Here is a 15,499-nt window from a genome sequence, read left to right as displayed (position 1 = left end):
CGGTTGCGGTCCCCTCCTTTTTGTGTGGAACCCATCATCCCTTGGAGAGCTCAGCCTCGACAATAGAAACAAAAGTCTTCTGAGGTCGTGCGTTGATTGAGCGACGGAATGAATCTGTCATAAATCGATCGGGCGCATTCTGGGATGCCCTTTTCTCCCCGTATTGCCTTTCCCTCCGGGAGGCGCGGGCGCGCTCGGTCGGCCGCGGGCTCCGTTCCATCTCCGACCTGTGGCTCTGCTGAGCGAGGACACTGATAATGACAACACCTCCGCCACCAAAGCCCGAGGTAATGAACTCCGCCGCTCACGTGGCGGTGGTCACACCGTGGTCGACGCGGCCCCTCTCCTTCGCCGAGGAGGCAGCGAGGAGGCGGCGAGGAGGCGGCGAGGCATAGACGAGGAGGCAGATGGAAGCCACTGCAACCTCCAGCTCCTGCAGGGAGTGCTGCAATGCAGGGGTTGAATGAAAAGCTTGGAGCTAAAAAGCACAAGAGAGCACCAACAACCAGCCTCATCATCTGATGCTCCTCCACAGTGACATTCAAGGTCCTTCTTTCCTTCCTTCCTTCCTTCCTTCCTTCCTTCCTTTCTTATTTTCTTTCTTCCTCTTCTTCCCTCTCCCTCGCCCTCCTTTACTTTCATCTTTCCTTTCTTCCTTTCCTTCTTTCTTTCGGTTGTCCTTCCCTCTTTTCTTCCGTCCTCTTTCTCACATACACTACAAAAGCACAAACCTGAATTCACACACTCACACACTTGCATGCACGTACGCGCGCACGCACACACACACACACACAGTGTGTTGGTACTCTGGTCAGTCGTCATTGCAGAGTGGAGCAGTAAACTCCAGAAAAACAGTGCCAGATGGTTCTGCTACAGCACCTGTGTTTCACACAAGGCAACACTTTGAATGTGTGTGTGTGTGTGTGTGTGTGTGTGTGTGTGTGTGTGTGTGTGTGTGTGTGTGTGTGTGTGAGTGTGTGTGCATGCGTGTGTGTGTGTGTGTGTCTGAGGACCCATGTTGTGTAGACTATTTAAACTAAATGTGTATCATACAGTATGGTTCCCCTCACGAAGGAACATTACAGCATCATGTATGTTGTCCACAAACATTATGGTATTTTCTCTGAAGATTTCTTATTTATACATATATTTTAATTATACCATACGAGAGGATTTCAGTGTACTTGGTTAGTACCACACTCATATGATACAAAACCCATATGATACAAAACATATCGTTAAACTACGATGTTACTTGAAATCTGGAGTGGCCGTTGTCACACAGTCATTTTTAACAATAGAGTTTTTCTAAATGACTGCAAACCAACTGCTGTGAAGGGCTTTCCTTTCCTATTAAACGTTTAATTTTGTAATAACACAGATCAACCGAATGTGAAGGTGTAATTAAATAGGATACATGTAAATTCATATCTTTTCCACCACCCTTTCTCTACGAAATTCCTGAAGAAATACATAAATACCCAGACATAACAATGTAGGTAAATGAAATGTACATTGTGAGGTTGATAACACAGAGACTGTTAACATCCCTCAACAAGCTCAGTAACAGGCATCGCACAGCAGTCCTGTCCTATATCACCGCGTTCAGTCCTCATGTCTTTAACAACAATCCCAATCACAGCGGTGAAACAAATAATAATTAACTCCTTCAATACCAATTAACTTTTAATTTTCCCAGTGAGTTTATCGGCATTGAATTGTCTTACAATCGATCAGCTATTACAGCTACGATGGCGACCATTATTTCCCCCTCCCCGGACATTTACAAATGGAAAAATGGACAAAATACAAGATCAAGGCAGCTGACCAGAGCTGCATGGAGCTCTGCTCATTATAAAGAAGATGAAAACAAAGCGTCCTGGGATTTCAAGGGCTCGGAAATAGGCTTCTGTTTGTGGTTTTACACGCTCTGCGCTCTACGTACGTATCATGTTTCATTGTTTGCACATGCATATGGAATCCACAACCAAACGCTGAAGCAGGCACCCACATACAGGCACTCACACGAAATACAATAGGTCTGCCGTGGCCTTGCGCTCAGATACCTCAAATTAGGGCAGTCAGACACTTTATCCTCTGGTCCCCCTTCTTACCCCCTACAGACACATACACACACACACACGCGCGCGCGCGCACGCACACACGAGCGCGCACACACACACACACACACACACACACACACACACACACACACACACACACACATGCATGCAGGTACTGTATGTCTCTTTGCATACACACCCTCATGCACATTATGCGTGATGCTGTAATAGCCTGAACAACTACAGATGGATATGGGTGTAGTTAGGGCATGAGAGACAGAGAGAGAGAGAGAGAGAGAGAGAGAGAGAGAGAGAGAGAGAGAGAGAGAGAGAGAGAGAGAGACTTCCAGGGAAGAGTGGTTGCCCCACTCCACGTATCTGGGGCAACATGACAGAGTAGCCGTGTGAAGAAGTGGACCCAGCAGAGACAAGAGGCTTGTAAGTAATTATAGGACATTTTTTGGGGGTTATGTGTGTGACACTGCGTGTGGCCATTTTTTGGTCACACAGTGACATCCTGTCAAATCAACCCGATATTTTTGACATATATCTGATATATTGTCTGTATAGGTTTTTTTTATTATTTCTGTCAATTTAATACCTTTTTCACAGTATTTCTAGCATAGATTTACTGTACATACAACACTGACATCCAGAGAGGATAGGGATATATTTGAATTGAAAATTGATATCATTGGAAAAAAAAAATGTTGAATGGAAAAGAAATGGAATCGGAAAGAAAATAACAATATATTTGCAATATATTAGATAATATAGCAACTATTGAAGCTCTTAAATATATTATAAAATGTATAACCACGATTTTTTCCAAAAAATAAGCTATCTACAATACACAAAGAAAATGTGGATAATAATAGGCATCATCAAGTAATTTTATTTAGTAATTGCATTACATTGGCATAAATTGAAAAATGTATGTGAAGTCCTCCCATGTATTTAAATGTATTTTTCAATATATTCAATTATAATCTTCAATATTTGCTCATAAATTTGTCTTTTTACTAATGTTTAAGAGACGTTGGACTGAATACAAATGTTCACACTACACATGTACTCTCAGACAGTTCTTAAGCAGAAACTTGGAGGAAACAACTTTAAATGAGTTGAGATGAGGATGAGAGATGAGAGGCTAAGTGTGTTTAGAGTGCCCATTCTGAATCAAAATCCAGTCCAAACACAAAGGCCCGAGAACGGAATGTGTCACTGTCACCCCCTTCCCATTTTCCACTCCAGTAAATTTCCACGTGTCAAGAAGACTTGCTGGAACGTTGGAAGACAAATTGATGCCATCAAGAAGGCCTTTCTCAGCATTTTTCTCTCAGACGTGGCTGGGCTGCATCCTGTGTTGCTCCACAAAAAGGACAAATTGCCGCCACCTCATCATCCTATATTCTACTGCCACACTTGGATACTTGGCAGAGTTGTCTTTATTCATGATACCATCTTGCATAGCAATGGTTTGGGAGCTGCAACACAGCAGTTGCAGGGAAGCCCAGAGCTGCGGAAAGTGGCCAGTCCCACTGTGTCACCAACAGAGGGCGCAAGAGACACACTCCTCCCACCAAATCTCACCGAATATCACAAGGGTTCTTCTGTATGATATTGTAAAATAAGTGTGCTAGGGCAATCTTAATCTTCAGCAGAAGGCCCAGCTATCAATTAGACCAACACGAAGCTATTTAGCGCAATAAGTAAATACGTTTCCATTTCACACTCCTTGGCCTATTGTACTTGTTCCGTACGTGTATAAGTCGATTTTTAGATCATTACAAATGTCGCTGTGTGGACTGAAATGGAAATTATGGAAATACTGCTGTCCCTTTATCTGTTATTATCATTATCATATTTTATTATCAATTAATTATCAGTGTATTATCATTTTTCTCTGGAGGTGGCAATTGAGAATTTTCCTCTGTAGATTGTATCGTATTGTTGTCATTTTGTAAGCCACAAATTGAATCTTGAAAGCCAAACAAATACACACACACACGCACGCACGCGCACGCACACACACACACACACACGCACACACACACACACACACACACACACACACACACACACACACACACACACACGCACGCACGCGCACACACACACACACACACACAAACACTTAATCCACAGACAAATACACAAATACATACACACAGAAACACCACACATCACACTTCATAGGAACACACACACAAACAATCTTTTGATAGTAGTGGCTCAATCTGCCGCTAATTGATTGTAATAATTTGCCCCTGAAGCACTATAAATTGATCTTGCGGAAACTATTGATCAGACGTTGCCTATCACTGCATCCATCCCATTCACACCCCCTTTCAGTGTTAACTTCAGTGCCAGCTGGTGGAGGTGGGAAGCTTAGTGCAATGAGCAAACAAGAGCAGCATTAAAGACTGCCTGAGCAGCTTTAAATTGTTTATTTGATTGTTTGAAAGAGCTTCTTAGAGCTATACATCAGCAATTGGATCACATGATCGTCTGGATGCAGCCGATCAGCTTCAGCATAATTCAGCTTCACAATTTACATTGTATATTAGGGCAGTTTAAAGAGCATTGGGGCCCCAACCTCAAACCTGACTCAGACTGAGACCCCCCTCATTTAGAGACGTGTTTTTTTTCATGTATTTATTAGAGGTTTGTGGTAATTTTTGTCTGAATTGGTTCAATTTTCATGGTAGAGAGAGCAAGGATGTTGAGGCACACAATATGACAATTATTGCATCAAAGTCTTGGATTTTGTAATAATTTATATTTAAACTCAAGTGGAATATTTTTTAAACCAATGTTTGACTATTATGAGACATATGCCATATATCGTCCAAGGCCTTGCGACTGCTCCTGTGATCTCTAGCATTCAAGCAATACATTTTTACATTACATTACATTTCAGTTTCATAATATCACCGATCATTTGGGGGCAAAAGTGACAAACGTCAGCGGATCGAGTGTCCATTTAAGCACTGAGAACAAGTAAGGGGATGCAGAAACGCAGCCACTCAGCATCTTCTACAGGGAAATCGAAACTGTCAAACTCTACAAAGTAACTCCAGTCACTGCATCGTCCTACTGTCCGAATGCACCGCAAGACCAAAGAACCTCATAGAAAATCTCATTTTGCATCAGTGTTGTATTCGGCTCGACTCAGATCCACACCATCTTTGTGTGATGCACAAAGATGCGATTTAAGCTTTGCGTCTGACTCCTGCATGCGCATACCAGTCCTGAAATCAGACTTTCAATGTCCAAACAACATGGAGAGTGTTAAACATGTGCAGCGTAATAGACAAACGACTATTGACCTTCTACAGTAAAACAGGCTGTTGCGGCAGAGTCTCAATTCAGACACTATTACAGATTCCATTTCATGACCCATGAAGCAGCATTTTGCAGCGTTATGCTGGAGTGTGACTGCAGCGAGGACGTCCACACAAAATGACACAGTCTCTTCCATATGTCGCTTTAACGCTGTAAGGCCCACCGTCGTGAAATTACATGCACCACTTTTACCGTTCCTAAAAATCTGTAAATGTATTTTTTTTAAGACCACATTTACATAATCATAATCATCCTCTTTTTTTTATCCTCGCAATGCTACTGGATAGTTAATGGGTTTTAACTATCCAGTATGGGGCAGCATAGCCGCCGACCGGTCAGAGATCTTTTTGTCAGAGCTGACCCCTGTTCACCGCCGAAAGCGCCTATAATGGGCATGTGAGCATCAGAACTGGAGCATGAAGAAGTGGAAGAAGGTGGCCTGGTCTGATGAACCACTGTGGTGTGGGGATGGTGTGGTTTGAGCAGCCGCACCTGACCTGGATCTAGGTAATTGGGATCAGAGTGGCTGCATACCTGTTGCTCGTTGGTTGGGCTAACAAGCAACATGTAAAACCCTCATCCCCACACTCACTCAGGAGAGGAGCCGTTGTCATTACACATGTCCATCTGCTCCTGAGCTTATTCCAACTGGCCCACTCTCTACAATAAACTGGTGTCTACAACCCCGCCTTCTGTGTCTCTGTGCAGGAGGTCCCTGAACATGCCACTTGGGTGGCGGGTCGTAGGCGAAACTGCCGCAATCACGTTTTCTTCTAAAGGTCCGAAAATGCAAGTCAAGAATATGCCATACAGTTAACATTGTGACTTCTTGTCTCCCAGCGTGCATTGTGTTCCGATTTTCGAGTCATGTTATTAAGTTTTATTGTTAAGCATACGTTTTAAATGCCGTATGCAAGTGTTGCATCTGACAAAATGCATGATTGTTCAGTGTTGTTCCATTTTTAGCAGTCGTTTGTGTTAAGTATTTTGGGGAATTAGGTAATGAAACAGTGATGGACATAGCTGTTTGGTTTGATCACCCCAGCGTTCATTTTCATGCTGAGTAAGTCTGTGTCTCAGTTTGACAAGTCAATAAAGAGACTGTTAAAACAAATGTTGTCTGACGTCGCTGACTGCCACAATTCATATAGAGACAGAAATTCCTTCCTGTATTAGTTAAATTTAGAACTCATGTAGCCTGGTGCGAGTAACAACGTAATTGTTTAACTAGTAGCTATAATGTGAATTTAGGAACAGTAACGTGCATTACTTGTTACAGACAAATGTGAGAATGAGAATACAACACTGATAAGTAGAGAGCAGAGAGCATGCCTGCAGGTGATACCGGAGGAGCACAACTCCGTGGATGAGATCAGGATTTCTTTCAAGGGAAAATTCAGCAGCATTAAGCATCATATGTGAAGCAAGCCAAGCCCATGGGGGTTCAAAGTGTGGGCAAGAACGGGAATCTCTGGCTTGCGCTGTGGCCGCCGTGTGTACCAACGCAGAGTCAACGGAGTGCGAGGCAAATCTGAACTTGGATTGTCAGGTGATTTTGTGATGGAGCTTGCCTCCACGCTTCCAGAAGGTCAGAACAACAAGACGTAGGCAGACAACTACTTCACCTGTGTTCCATTGGTAGTTAAGCTCCTTGAGCGCGGAATTCATTACGTGGGAACAGCCGGGCGGGGTACGCCTACCCAACTCTAACCTTGAAGATGAGAAGAGCTTGAAGAAGAGAGATGGGAGATGAAGCTTTGATATCAGAGTGGATGGGAACCACAACATCCGTGCTGTCAAATGGTGTGACCATAGGGCGGTCACACTTGTGTCATCCTTTGCTGGACCGCAACCTGTGCAGAAGATTCAACACTGGGACAAAACCGTCCAAACCTACTTTGTACATAAGAGTTTAGAGGCCTTACATTGTGGGTACCTACAAAAAATACATGGGACGTGTGTATTTGTTGGACTTTTCAGCCAAATACAAATGGAAATCAAATACATAAAATCCCACCGCTGGCACTTTAACATCTTCTGGCACGTCATTATCCTCGCTGCATGTGATCAATGTCTCGCTCCTCTACAAGCGAGCACATGCCGGGCGCTCGTCCGAATGATTGTGCTCTGCACCGAAAGCTCGAATAGCGCACCTATAGACCCTCGAGCCCGTGGAGTAAGCGGCACACGCCCAATCAAGTGCGCACCTCTCCATCAAGCCAGCGCTGCCGCAATGTGCAGCTGCTTGGCGCACATGCTTGGCGCACATGCACGTCCATGAGTCCATGAATCCGGAAAATGGTCACCAAGGGCTATGTCATCCAGATACTTTGTGGTCCCATAAAAGGATGGGAATTTTTCGCACGATCTTGGACCTGCTAATATTGAACAAGCATCTGGTAAAAATAAAATTTCAGATGCTGACTCCACGTCAATCTGTGAGGTTTATTCGACCAAACGAATGGTTTGTGAAATTAGATCTGAAAGGCGCATACTTTCACATCTTGTTCACCCCCGGTACAGGAAGTACCTTCACTTTGCCTTTCGAGGGAGAGCCTACGAGTGTCTTGTACTCCTGTTCGCTCTCTCTAGACAAACGGGATTTCGAGAAATGTGTGGAAGCGGCGATAGCACCGTTACGCCAGCAGGTGGTAAGAGTGTACAACTACCTGGAACACTGGCTCATCTGCAGTCACTCCCAAGCCATATTAACCCTTTCTCCCCTGGGATGTCTGGGCTTTGCTGTCATCATGCAAAAAGTATACTGATTTTGAGCCAACACACCCCTTTTCTGGGAATGGAATTGGACTGTTTCTATGATTTGTATATATATAAATGCATTTGTAAAATATATATATATATATATATATATATATATATATATCTATATATATTTCCACTATGGTCCGCCTATCTCCAGCCAGGCCATCAAGTCACAGTTCAGACCCGGATGGCAAGGCCGTCCTTTTGTGTCAAAAACTACTGGGCATGATGGCGTCAACAGCCATGGTGGTCCCCCTCGGCATGCTGCGAGCCAACACGTTCCAAAGGTGGTATGCGAGTGTTTCCACCCAGTGGCAAGCAATGCAGGGTGACGGTTGTGGGTGGATGTGTTGGCCCACAAGTAGCTGGTGGCGCCACACCACACTTTAACCTCTGTGGCACTCATTCAGCCGATGCTGGACAGGGTGCGGGAGGACAATCTGATGCTGCAGCTACTGGCCCCTTATTGGCCCAGCCACCCGTGGTTCACCAATCTGTGCAACATGAGTGTCGGCCCCTAGAGGGAGCGCCCCCTCTGGCGAGATCTAGTCAGGCTGGCCAGTGGAAAGATTTGGCACTTGCACCTGGGCCTATGGTACCTTCGGGCCTGGTGCCTGCGAGGGAAAAGCTCCTAGTTCCGGGCCTCTCAGATGCAGTGGTTGTCACTAGACAGAGCGCCAGGGCGCCCTCTACATGCTCCCACTGAGGTGGCGTATTGTTGCCCAGTGTTGCGAACAACGGGGACACGCCCACTCCAACTGCCCAATAGGGCCAATATTGCAGTTCCTGCAGGAACTGTTTGCTGAAGCAGTGGCTACACTAAAGGTCTATCTGGCAGCTATTTCCCATGTTCTGTTGGCTTGGACGCCTTCACACCAGGCAGTCACCTGCTGGCATCCTAATCCCTTCTTGAGACTTATTGGTAGTTTTGCAAGGCTCTGCCAGGGCCTCCCTTCGAGCCCCTACACACCGCAGACATTAAAATTGTTTCTGAAAAAGGCCTCGCTACTGGCGTTTGCCTCTGTGAAACAGGTAGGCGAGTTGCAGGCACTGTCAGTCCACCCATCCTGCATATAGTTTGTGGGTGGAGGGGATAGACTTGTCATGCATCCTAAAGCTTCTTTCACCCCTCCAAGTCAGTTCATTGAGTTAGCAGCCTTCTCTCCACCGCCTTTTGAGTCAGAGGAGCAGGAGAGGCTTAACACTGCAGTGTCATATGCACCGCACAAAGGGCTTAAGATGCGGGGACCAGTTGTTTGTGTGCTTCGGCGCCCAAGAAAATGCTATTCCCCTGTTCAAGGAGCGGTCAGCTCATTGGCTGGTGGAAGCCATAGACTTGGCCTATGGGAGCCTGTCATTAGGGGCCCCTCAGGGCCTGCATGCACACTCCACCAGGGGAGTGTCCTCCTCTTGGGCCCTCTTTAGGGGGACATCATTGTGGGATACATGTCGGGCAGCGTCTTGTAGCTCCCCACACACCTAATGTTTTTAAATGTTGGACGTTACTAGGTCTGTGCTGCCGTGTTTGGTCCATAGACCTGAGTATGCAGGTGTCACAGAGAGTATCCCATAAACATTTGGGATAACATAAACAACGTTATTGCATTATCCTCCCTCGATGATCACTATACTAACGCGTGATTGTATACAGTCCCATGAGTAATAGATCACAGTCCCTGCGATAGGGAACGTCTAGGTTGCGTAGGCAACAATGGTTCTCATTTTTTTAATATATTTGGGCTTTACAGATTGAATTCCATTTGCATTTTCCCTTCAGCGATGAATACAGTATCTATCAATCAATCGATCGATCGATCGATCTATCTATCTATCTATCTATCTATCTATCTATCTATCTATCTATCTATCTATCTATCTATCTATCCATCTGTCTATAGTGAATTTTTATCTTTGATCTAAAATGATGAATTCTTATTTTCTCAACTATGTTCTTTCTGTTTAGCAACCATTTCTTAGGCTTTAAACTGTAATTAATTTACTGTGATAATTAAATTAAGTAATTTAATCACTCTAGAATTGATTATAAGCTCAGATTTCCTGTTTATAAAGCCTTTACATGGCCTTTCTCCGTTATGCTTTTTAACTAGGAGCCGATTAGATTTTTTTGGCGACTTTGGTTTTCTTTATGGTCATATTTTTTCTTATCTGTATATTATATTATCTGTTTATCTGTATATTTTGTACACAAATATGTGCTGTGTGCATGTGTTTTCCTGTCTGCGTTTGTTGATCTATACACACTTGTGGTGTGAATATGCTTTTAAAGATTTTTATTTTTGTTCTCTCTGCACCACATTGTATTTAATCATATGTCATTACATTTAATTGTATTTTAATATGGGCTATTAAATAAAGTTTTGCTTTAAATGACCAATACATCATTGTATTATATAAATGTAATGGCAAGTATATAGTAAAATAATTTAAACGTTCTAATTTAAGAAGTTCAAAAATTATATAAAATATTTCACATGTTAAAACAATGTAAACAAGATAATTTCAAAGTTCATAACAAATTATAATTTTACTGTTCAAACGCTTACATCGTAAAGGTGCAGTGTATAGAATTAAGTGGCATCTAGTGGTGAGGTTGCAGATCGCTACCAACTGAACACCCCTCCCCATGGCGGTCTAACATGGCGGCCTCCATGGAAGGGGCGAGAAAGGAGATGAGAAAAACAAGAAAGGCCTCGAGCCAGTGTTTGATTTGTCCGTTCATTTGTCCACTGTAGAAGAAGCATGGATGTGCAACATGGCCGCCTCCGTGAAATGTACCCGCGCCCAGGTAGATATATATGGCCATTCTAGTGTAACAAAACCAGAATGATCCTTATTTTCATGGGATTACTAATCAAAACATGCTTGTGAATATTATATTCCATTTCTGCCAAGTCCATTCCTTAAATTCTACACACTGCACCTTTAACTATATTGTCCAAAATGTCAGTGTTATGTCACAGCACTTCCGAATGTATTGCAGCACCAACTGCGACAGGGAAGATTCCCTGTAGAGCAGAACTAATGTGCGTGTGTGTGTGTGTGTGTGTGTGTGTGTGTGCGCGTGCGTGCATGCGTGTGTGTGCGTGCGTGTGTGTGCGTGTGTATGTTCATGTGTATGTGCATGTATAAGTGCGTGTGTAGGTGGCTACGTGTGTGCGTGCGTATGTGCGTGCAGTAATGGTCTCTGTGTGAGATCAGCCATGTGCGACAGCGTGTGTGTCCGAGTGCAAGTGCGGGTCTGTGTGTGTGTGTGTGTGTGTGTGTGCGTGTGCGTGCGTGCGCGTGTGTGTGCGTGCGTGCGCGTGTGTGTGCGTGTGTATGTGCTTGTGTGTACAAACACACTGCGGCTACACACCCCTTGGGTATCTGTGCCAAATGGAAGTCCTCAGCCGCTGTGCACGGGACTGTCCCAGCCGTGTGCTCCCCACGCCCCTGGGGATGGAGCACACGCTGCGGCTTCACCCCACATTACATTACACACAGAGTGGTGGTGTACACACAGGTACACACAGGTGCATGCAGTACACACACGCACACACAGTCTAATATCTGTTTACAACAGCGTATTGATCTCCAGCTCAAGAATCCTAAGAGCCACTTCATCAGCTATTGCTATCGCCCTGATTCATCTGTGTCCACTCACTTTGGATTGTTTTGGATTGGATGTGATTCATATGATCATGTCCTATGATAAGACAATATGATTATAAGAGAAACGGAACCATTGAGAAAATGCGTACGATGGAGAAAAAAACCCACAAACAAAACAAAGGACTGATGATCACCGTTTATCTGCAGAGGGTACCCTAAAAGCAAACTGCAGTACCTCCATTTCCACAACATAACGAGTGCCCTTCGGCGCCCCTGATGCGGAAAAAAAAACCGAATACTACATCTGTAGAAATAACAACAGAACCACATCTCAACAACAATATACAAACTGTTCCTGTGACGTTGATTATGGTCAGCAATCACTCAGTATCGTGATATTTTTTGGATTTCGGGGGAAAAGGCAGCGATGGGCTCCATCAGTGGGAGCACCACCGACCACTCACAGGATGACTCAATTCCATTACGGTACGAGCGTGTTCACCGCAGCCTCTGAGGAGGGCCCCGCGTTTCTTGCTTACTCAGCACAACTGATCTGACCTTGCATCCACCCCCCCCCCTCCGCCCCCCATCCCAACAGAACCTCGGTCGATTGGAAAACCAAAAAAAAATAATAATAATCTACCTCTGCCTCTTGGGATGATTAAAGAAAAAAAAGATGAGTAACTTTTTTAAACCCAGGTCCAACGTTCGCCTTCGAGTCAACCTGCGTGCAAATTTAAAAAAAAAGCGAGCTCTGAGGCTGGCGCTGCTGCTGAATCGGTAAGAATAGAACGGCTCCAATTTTGTCATGAAGTATCCAACGGATACTGGAAAGTGCTCTGGGAACGGTCTCAAGTCGTTCTTCCCTCTCCCATACCTTCCCTACTATTATGTAACGCTATACTGCAGCGGCGTGCCATACGACACACTAGCACGGGGGGCTCTCCCCCTGCACGCCGGGAAAGTTCCAGCCCGCAAGGTCCTGGAAGGCTCCCTGTCTCCGCAGCAGGCGTTGCTCTGTGATTTTAAGATGAGATTAAAACCGCTAAAAAAAAAAAGAGTGGACCGACTCGGTATAATTAGCTATTAATTTGCTCTCTCTGTCTCTCGCTCTCTCTCGCTCTCTCACTCTCTCCCTCTCCCTTCTCTCCGAGCACATGCAGTCAGGATCTGGGTAATGAGGCTACGTACCCTCTGTGACAACCAGATACGGAGCGATGCTCCCGTCTCTGGCGATGACACATTTTTTTGGGATGCGGAGGAAAAAGATGCGGCTTACCTCGACGGAGAGAAAGGCGCTGCCTCCAAAAATGAGAAGAAGTGGAAGAAGTAAATTTTGGTCGGGATGCACCCGGTGACCAAGCGAAGAAGGAGAAGAAGAAGAAGGAAGAAGAAGAAGAAGAAGAAGAAGAAGAAGAAGAAGAGGGGGAGGAGGAATAACACAATCAAGAGTCACTTGTGGAGTTCATCCCAGAGATGGAAAAGATATTCAAAAGCTTCTGGCAAAGGCAGGGCCCCCAGTTAATCCTCTCTCTCTCTCTCTCTCTCTCTCTCTCTCTCTCTCTCTCTGTCTCTCTCTAACACACACACACACACACTCACACACACACACACACACACACTCACACTCACTCCCACCCAAAAAAGAAAAAAAAAAAAAAACAGGAAAGAAAAGGAGTGTTGAGGGCCAGAGGATGCTGGGTGGATCAGACCAGTGGGAGAGGAGACACCAACATTGTTCTCACACTCGGATGGAAACCAGCGAAGCCAGCGTCTGAGCCGGTGCAGGTTCACTGCTGCCTTTCCATTGGCCAAGGAGCCGCTCAATAAAAAAACCTTGCTGTCATCAATTGGGGAGGCTGTGTGTGTGTGTGTGTGTGTGTGTGTGTGCGTGTGTGCGTGCGTGCGTGTGCGTGTGTGTGTGTGTGTGTGTGCGCGCATGATGTTACGTTTTCTGTGGCGCACTAAGAACTCCGCTCCTCCTCTTTCTCTCTTTCTTCCCCTCCCTCCCCTTGGAGTACTGGAGGGAATGCTGAGCTTTGAAAATTAGATGCAGGGGAAAGGCGGGAGGGAGGAGGAGGAGGAGGAGGAGAGGAGAGCAGAGGAGAGGTAGGGATGGAGGTGGAGGGAGAGAGCAGGGAAATCGATGGGCGGAGGAAGGCGAGGTGCGGGCGGCTGAATGAGGCTCTCCCAGCGTCAGAAAGCAGGAGGCAGCAGAGACCTGTCCAGTGCGTGAGTCGGAGAATGGGATGGCGAGAGAGAGAGAGAGAGAGAGAGAGAGAGAGAGAGAGAGAGAGAGAGAGAGAGAGAGAGAGGGAGGGGGGAGGGACGGGGTGTAGCAGAGGGTGTAGTCCGTCTGCCGGGGCTGGTTTTGCTGCAGTAGTTGCTGCAGTCAGGCGGCGGCTGCGATGCCGCGATGCTCGCAGCAGCGAAATAAAGAGGAAGAAAGCAGGTTGGCTCTTCCTCCCCGTCCTCCTCCACCTCCTCCTCCTCCTCCTCCTCCACCTCCTCCTCCCGGGTTAAAGCCGCCCGTACATGCGCCCGAATGAATAATTTAGAGGAGCAGAAGGTGGAGAGAGGCGAAACGGATAACTCACTGCGGCTCGGACCGGGCAAGGAAGGCGGTCCGCCCGTCAAGCGTTGCCGTAATGCTGAGGCAGCCTCCCTGAACCTCGCTGCCGCCGCGCCAGTTCCAGCAGTAGCGCACGTGTTGAGCCGTAATAGCCGTCACGCAAACGCGCCGGAGAGTTTCTGCGGCCCCGGAGATGTCGTGTTCGAAAAAACGGCAACTTCGACGAAACTGGAACTTTGAGCGGCGGAGGGTTTACTGGACGGTTTGAGAATCGAACAGAAACAAAATTTAAAAAACTTCATACGTCGACGTAGTGGGTCCTGAGCCGCGTGTCTCATCCAGCGGACATTCACCCAGGGGTCAAGCCCTAACTTTGTTTCCTCGTTACTTGTTCACAAGCGACACCCCCCCCCCCCTTTTTTTGCGGGGCGGTCCCTCTTTTGTTATTTCACGTCACCCGAGTGTCTAGTTTCAGACCCCCCCCCCCCCCCCCCCCCGTGTGCGCGCCAGATTAACCGTTTCAGTGACTTTATACATGTTTTAACTTTGGCTCGAACTGATCAACGAAACTGCATTTCATAATTACCCACAACATGAATGATAGTAACGTACATAAATAAATCGATGTAATGTATACTGTAGTGTACACACATGTAGTTTCGCTATCGAGGATTAGTTCAATCTGTAATGTCATAGCTATAGCAGTATAGTTATATGCAGTGTGTTATATTTATAGTATATGTATATGGACCTGACCGAATCGCTCGGAAACCAATGGACGCCTCGGGTTGTGGCTCTGGAGGCTCCATCAGGCGGCGGCTGCGGGGTCCTGGCGCCGCTCAGCAGGAGGCCCCCGCCTGCACCCAGAGCACGCGCGGCTTACTGGAACCAACCCATATATTATCACCAGGAGCCCCAGGACTGATGAAAAGAGCTTACCGAATCAAAGTCGGCGTGCGTGCGTCTGTGTGCGTGCGCGTGTGTGTGTGTGTGTGTGTGTGTGTGTGTGGGCGTGCGTGTGCGTGTGCGTGTGTTACCTTGAGGTTGAAACTGGTGACGCCACCGACGCATTAACGCCTCGGTTTACGCGACATCTAGACAGATAAGGGGCGGGGGAGACCGGGCGCTGCACCGTACAGAT

The 15,499-nt window shown here is 46.1% G+C and overlaps 1 protein-coding gene across 1 annotated transcript in view; it reads right to left on the bottom strand.

The window, feature by feature from the left end:
- syt2b (synaptotagmin IIb) overlaps positions 1-14,697 on the bottom strand; it is a 29,135-nt gene extending 14,438 nt beyond the window's left edge. The window contains exon 1 of the mRNA XM_080000906.1: positions 14,384-14,697. The gene's annotated coding sequence lies outside the window, so the exon portion shown is untranslated. The remainder of the gene's footprint in view (positions 1-14,383) is intronic.
- Between the last annotated feature and the right edge of the window lie 802 nt (positions 14,698-15,499).

Source organism: Zeus faber, assembly GCF_960531495.2.
Source record: "Zeus faber genome assembly, chromosome: 5".
Classification (NCBI taxonomy): Eukaryota; Metazoa; Chordata; class Actinopteri; order Zeiformes; family Zeidae; genus Zeus; species Zeus faber.
This window is presented reverse-complemented; position numbering and strand designations above follow the sequence as displayed.